The sequence below is a fragment of the Cynocephalus volans genome, chromosome 9 (assembly GCF_027409185.1).
Source record: "Cynocephalus volans isolate mCynVol1 chromosome 9, mCynVol1.pri, whole genome shotgun sequence".
Classification (NCBI taxonomy): Eukaryota; Metazoa; Chordata; class Mammalia; order Dermoptera; family Cynocephalidae; genus Cynocephalus; species Cynocephalus volans.
The window spans coordinates 61,647,793-61,654,792 of NC_084468.1; positions in this window are offsets into that span (position 1 = coordinate 61,647,793).

Genomic DNA, 7,000 nt, shown 5'->3' on the forward strand with positions numbered 1-7,000 from the left:
CAGGCCAGGTCAGGCCGGGACAGACCTGAGGCAGGCCCAACCAGTGAGTCTCTTCTCTACACCTGGTCAGGCTCACCCATAGTGGCGGTGGGGCCGTTAGCAGGCCTGGCCAGGGACCGTTAGTGGCAGGCCAGGAAAGTCCAGGGGCACCGTTAGTGGCAGGACAGGCCAAGTGAGACCAGGGTGTCTCTAAGAGGCAGGCCAGCCTGGGGGTGCCCTGGGGGGGGGGCTTTCTTTCTTTCTTGGGGGCCCAAGGGGAGGTCAAGCCAGGGCCTCCTCCCTGTTAGTGGCAGGGCAGGCCAGGAGGGACATAGGTGGACTAGAGGAAAGAAGGAAACATAGAAAGGAAAGATAGATAGAGATAGATAAATAGATAGATAGAGAGAGAGAGAGAGAAACAGACCCCAAAGAAAGAAAGAAGGAAAGAAGGAATGAAGGAAAGAAACAAAGAAAGAGCCCCCAAAGAAAAAAATGAAGGATGCATGGAAGGAAAGAAAGAAAAGGCAGGAAGGCAGGCAGGCAGGCAGGCAGGCAGGAAGGAAGGAAGGAAGGAAGGAAGGAAGGAAGGAAGGAAGGAAGGAAGGAAGGAAGGAAGGAAGGAAGGAAGGAAGGAAGCAAAGAGCTTCCCTAGTCCCCCCTGGCCTGGGATGACCTGCCTCTAAGTAGCCCCCTGTTCTGGCCTGGCCTAGCCTGGCCTTACAGTAAGGGCTCTCCTGGCCTGCTGTCCCCTAGGGCTCAAAAGAAAGAAAGAAAGAGAGAGAGAGAGAGAGAGAGAGAGAGAGAGAGAGAGAGAGAGAGGGAGAGAGGGAGAGGGGGAGAGAGGGGGGGAGAGAGGGGGGAGAGAGAGTGAAAGAAAGAAAGAGAAAGAGTGAGAGAGAAAGAAAGAGAGAGAAAGGAACTATTGAAAGATGGAAGGAAGGAAAGAAAGGAAAGAAGAAAGCAAAGAGAGAAAGAGCTCCCAAATAAATAAAGGAAAGAAGAAAGGAAACAGGGGAGGGGATGTGAGAGTTAAGGGAAAGTTAAGGGAAGGTTAGGGAAGGTTAAGGGAGGGTTAACGGAAGGTTAGGGAAGGTTAAAGAAGGTTAGGGAAGGTTAAGGGAAGGTTAGTGAAGGTTAGTGAAGGTTAGTAAAGTTACTGAAGAGAGGAGGGAGGGAGGAAGGAAGAAAAAGAAAGAAAGAGCCTCCCTAGGGTCCCCTTGGCTTGGCCTGGTCTTCCTCTAAGAGAGCCCCTGGCCTCACCTGTCCTGCCACTAAGGGCACCTCTGGTGTTTCCTGGCCCGCCACTAAGGGCTTCCCTGGCCAGGCCTTTTAATAGCCCCTTTGCCACTAAGGGCGAGCCTAGCCAGGCCTGCACCAGAGACCCACTGCCTCGGACCCACCCTGGCCTGGCCTGGCCTATCCTTAGGATCCTCCAGGCCTGACCTGGCCTGGCACTATGGGCCTGTCAGGCACAGTCTGGCCCAGAGCCAAGGACTACTCTGGCCTGTCCTGGGTTATCCCCAGGGCCCTTCTGGCCTGTCCTGGCACAGCACTATGGGCCACCTCTGTCCTGGCCGGGTGCTACGGGCACCGCTGCCAGGCCTTGCCTTCCAGTAAGTGCTCCCATGGTCTGGACTGACCCTAGGGCCCCTGTGCCCTCGCCTGCCACTAAGGGCAGCCCTGACTCCTAGGCTGCTGAGGGCCTCCTACTACTATGGGCCAGCCTGTCCTGTGTTGCCCAAGGAAACCACTAGTTGTCCTGCCACACGGCCCCCCTTTCCTAGTCTGCCCATAGCAGACCACAGCGATAAGGGCCACCCTGTCCCTAAGGGTACCCATGCCACTATGTGCCCCACTTGAGTGGCCTGTCCCTGGTCCACCTTCACCTGTCTTGGTGCTAAGAGTCCCCCTGGAATCCTCCTTAGGGTCCTGCAGACCTGACCTGGCTCGCCACTATGTGTCTGTCTGGCCCAGCCTGACCCAGAGCTAAGGACCTGGGCTGTCCCCAGGGCCCTTCTGGCCTATCCTGGCCTGGCACTATTGGCCACCTCTGTCCTGGCCTGCTATGGGCACCCCTGCCTGGGCTTGCCTTCCACCTAGTGCTCCCATGGCCTGGCCTGACCCTAGGCCCCCCGTGCCCTCACCTGCCACCAAGGGCTGCCCAGGCCAAGCATGCTGCCAAGGGACTCCTACTGCTAAGGGCCAGCCTGGCCTGTCCTGCCCAAGGAACCCATTGGACTGGGCTGCCACATGGCCCCCCTTTGCTGGTCTGCCCCTAGTGGACCAGTGCCATAAGGGTCACCCTGCCACTAAGGGCAGCCCTACATGCCCTAAATGCTCCCTTGACTGGTCTGTCCAGGGACCACTTGGCCCATCTTCATGCTAAGGGTCCCCCTGGCCTGCCCTGGCTCGCAGACTCCCCTGGCTTCGCCTGGCCTGGCTGGCCTGCCCTAAGTGCTTTCTTGGCCTGTTCTGGCTCTAAAGGCCCCCTGCCCAGGCCTGAGCCTACGGCCCCCTGGCCTGGCCTGCCCGAAGGACCAACTGCACTGGTCTTCCCCTACAGGCCCCCGAGACTGGACTACTGGTAAGTGCACTCTGCTGCTTTCTTTTCTCCTTTTCTTGGGGGGGGGGGGGGGGTTGCTTCTCTTTTATGGTGTTTTTTTCTATATTTTTTCTTGTTTGCTTTTCTCTCTCTTTTTTTTCTATTTTTCTTCTTTGTTGTGTTTTTTCTGTTTTTTTTTTTTAATTTGTTTTTTGTATTATTCTATACTCTTTTTTTGTTTTCTCCTTTTTTTCAGCATTCTTTTTTTGGTTTTCTTCTTTTTGTTGGGGTTTTGTTTTGTGGGGCTTTTTGGGATGTTTTCATGTTTTCTTGTTTTCATGGGGGGATATTTTTCTTCTGGGGGGCTTTTCTTCTTTTCATGGGTGGTTTTCTTCTTTCTGTTGGAGTTTTTTTTTTTTTTTTTTTTCTTTTCTTTTCTTTTTAAATTTTTTTCTAAAAAGATGACCGGTAAGGGGATCTTAACCCTTGACTTGGTGTTGTCAGCACCACACTCTCCCAAGTGAACCACAGGCTGGAACTGGAGTTTTCTTTTTGTTAGGCCTTTGTTCTATTTTTCTTCTTCTTCTTCTTTTATGGAGGTTTTCTTCTTTTGGTTGGGGTTTGCTTATTGGGGGGGATTTTTCCTTCCTTCTCTTGCATTCTTTTTGTTGGGGTTGTCTTCTTTGGGGGATTTATTCCTTTGGGGGGTTCTGCTTCATGTTGTGTTCTCTTCTTTTTGTTGGGGTTTTCCTGTTTGGGGTGTTTTCTTCTTGTCGTGGCTGTTTTCTACTTCTTTGGGGTGTTTTTTTTATTTTTGAGGTGTTTTCTTCTTCTTTTGGGTGATTTCCTCTTTGGGGTGTTCTCCTATTTGGTGTGTTTTCTTCTGCTTGGAGTTTTCTTCCTTTTGGGTTGTTTTCTCTTTCTTCTGTGTGTTTTCTTCCTTTGTTGGGTATTTTCTTCATTTATGGGTGTTTTGTTCTTTTGGGTGTTTTCTCCCTTTAGCTGTTTTCTCCTTCATCTTAGTGTTTTCTCCTTCTTCTTGGTGTTTTCTCCTTCTTCTTCATAGTTTCTTGTCTTTCGTTTGTTTGTTTTCTGATTTTCACTTTTTTTTTCTTTTCTGGTCCAACTTCTCAGCCAGCTCTGTCTTCTCCTGCTGCCCCGACTGCAGCACTGGGGACCTCCGTGTTCTAATTGGTCTAATTGCCCCCAGGGGGCAAGTGTGAAGGGCAGGCTGGCAGGGCGGGTGGCACACCAGGCTGATGAAGCCAGTCTACAGCTCAGCCAGCTGCTCCTGGAGCTCACGGGCCTGGGACACACGCAGCTGGTGGTGGCATGGTGGCACTGTTGTGCCCTCCAGCACCTGCCTGTGCTGCTTGACTCAGAGCCCAGCAGCCCACTCCAGCTCCAGCAGCTGCTCCTCCTGCTCCCGGATCAGGTGGCTCAGACCCTCCTTGTTCTTTACCTGAGCCTGGAGCTGACCTGCCAGGCTCTCCAGCTGCTTCTGCAGCTGCTCAGCCTCCACCTGTAGCCTCTGTTCTTCCTCACTGGGCCCTGCTGAAGGCTCCAGGGATGAAGGCTCAGCTGAGAAAGGAAACAGATGATGAGAGATTCTGGCCTCTGGAGTTGCACAAAACCCTCTTCTTGCCCCACAGCTACTAATTCAGCCTCGCCCAGACCATGGCTTCTTGTCTAATCATTCCTCATGCCCAGATGATGGTCAATCATTCAGACAACTTTCAAATAGAGTTCTTCACATTCTTATGCTCAAGACAACTGTGGGTGGCTGACGATGGGCACCCCACCCCTCTTTGCAGATGGGGACACTGAGGCTCAGGTGAGCAGACTTGCCGTCTGCTGGTGCACACCTCTTTCTCTTCCCCCCACCTGCTCCCAGGACACACCAGCCCCAGCTTACCTGTCCACCTGCTTACATCGGCCTAACAGGTCTCTGGCTCCTGGACCTGACTCAGGCCATGCTTCTCCCTTGAAGCGTGCACCTGCCCAGAGCACGGGGGCTGAGCCATGGAGGGAGCAGCTGTAGAACGGACAGGCTGTCACCTCTCTCTCTACCCCACCCCCATAAAACCAAAACCCTGTGCTGCAGCCGCTCACCTGTCGTGGCAGGAGCTTGGATGTCTCAAGCTTCTTCATCTGGAGCTGCAAGGCCGCCTTCTCCATCACAAGGACCTGAAGCTTCCTCTTCAGTTGGGACTGGTGACACTTGTGGTCCTCATTGTTATTCCTGTGGCCAGAGGTGGATGAGAATGGAAAGAACGAGTAACAGAAAAGACCACTTTGGTTATCATGCACTGACTTTGCCACACGACCAAAGGACCACGGCATGGGATAGGGGCCCGAGAAACCAAGAGTCACAAGTGCCAGAGAGTGGACAGGAATTGCCTGAGGCTACACATGAGTCACTGGCACAGCTGGGGCCAGAGCTTGGCTCTGCACGTGTTGAAACCTGTGCGTCCCCCTCATTGCGCTCCCCTGTACCCTCCCACCTCCCACCACATCGACTGCGCTGAGGCCCCCAGACCTGCCATCCACCGTCCCCCTCCTACTTCTTGTCCTCCAAGCGCAGGTGGAGAGCATCTTGCTCTTTCTTCAGGTCATGGTAGGACTGCAAATGCAGAAAGGTGAAGTCAGGATTTGGCAGGGAGAAGATGTAGTCGGGGCACACTAACACCGACACCTGCAGCAACCATTCCGCAGTGACATTTCCTCCCCTGAATCACACTTGACATCTTTTTCAAGCATTTCTAAGCCCATGTTCTCAGTGCTCTTACTAAGAACTCAGTAAGGGTGGAAGAGGCAGTGAAAGAGATCTGATTTACAGCTGGCTGACAGAGGCCCAGGGATATCGGGTCATGTTTTCATTGTTATGACTGTCATCACCATCATTTGACTCTGTATTGAGTGCGTCACCAGGCACCATGCTAACAATGCACTGAATCCTCACAACCACCATAGGAGGCAGTTACTATTACTATCTCTATTTTGTAGATGAAATAAAGTATTAGAGGTTAACTGCTAACATCACTTACAGCTGGGATGTGAACATCTGGGTCTATCTAATTCTCTAAGGCCATTTTTCCCCCGGGGGTGGAGGTGCAAGTGTGAAGGCAGGTGGCTGGACTCACTCTCTCTGCCTCTTTCTGTTGTGCGGAGACAGTGGTCAGACTCCACTGCAGCTCTTTTATCTGCACTCACGTGAGCACAGGCATATCACCAGATGTTCACACTCCCCTGGAATGACAGAGGTCAGGATGGAGCCCAAAGGACTCCCTCAAAGGCCTGCCAAGGCACCAGGTTGAGGGGGGAAGCGTGCCCAGATTCACACCTGCTTTCTGCCAGACCGCATGGTGAGTGTCAGCCAGGGCTCTCTCTAACTGTGCCTTTTCGGACATTAAGACTTCAGTGGTCCAAATCTGAGCCTTTGGGAAAAAAGCCAAATGGGTGCTGAGAGAGGGAAAGGAAGGTTCTCCAGGGGACATGAGGAATGCCACAGAGTCCACTCACCTGCAGTTGTTCCTGCAGGAAGTTCACCTCCTGACACCTACTCTCCTGTGGTAGGAAGAGGAAAAAAACGTCTCTTACCAAGCAGGCAGAGATGCAGCAGCAAGGGACAGGACCCCGGAATGCCAACAGTGGCCCAGGACAGGCCCACCAGTGAGGCCAGATTCTCAGGGACCATGTGGGGCTGAGGGTGGGGTGCAGGGGCTGAGCCTTCTCTAGGTTGGGAGTGGGCAGAACAAGCCTGCAGCTCCCCATCTGAGTCTTTCCCCAAACCCATCAGACATGGAATGAGCGAACAAAGAAATCATGTTCCTCTTTCCTGTTGATCCAGAGTTGCCTGGTGCTGTTTTTTCTGTGTGGTTAATCACAGGAAAGTGATTGAGGTTGTCCCCATCAACTCCATTCTCCAGACCAGAGTGGTGGGCAGGGGACAGGAATGGATTTTCAAGGAAAAGCTCTCACACCCTACCGGGACATAGATTGACAAACACTTCTCGAACTCCCAAGGAAAGAGAATTTGGATCTTTGTTGCTTTTCACTCACAGCTACAGAGCTGAACATCTGAATCTGGATTCTTTTTAAAGAACAGCTACAGAAACTTCTAGAAATGGAGGCTGAGAAAGGAAAGACTACTTTTCTCCCAGGTTGTGATTCACAACGGTGCATGTATTCACCACAAACCACGCTCTATGGGACTGGAACTGCTCTTAATAGCAGGGATCCAGGTAGTAAAGGACAGGCAAGATTCCTGTCTCCCTGATGTTTCAAGTGTGCCTAGAAATTTTTCATTCTTAGACCTGAAAGGGGCCTTTGATACCCTCTAGTTCTATCTCAGGACACTCAGGCCCTGGCAGGAGAGGTGGCTTGTCCAAAACCAAAGACAAAGCAAAGCAGGAACTAAGTCAGGGTGGGAACACAGGACTTCTAACAACAGTCAGCCTAATGTTTCCAGCAGAGGGA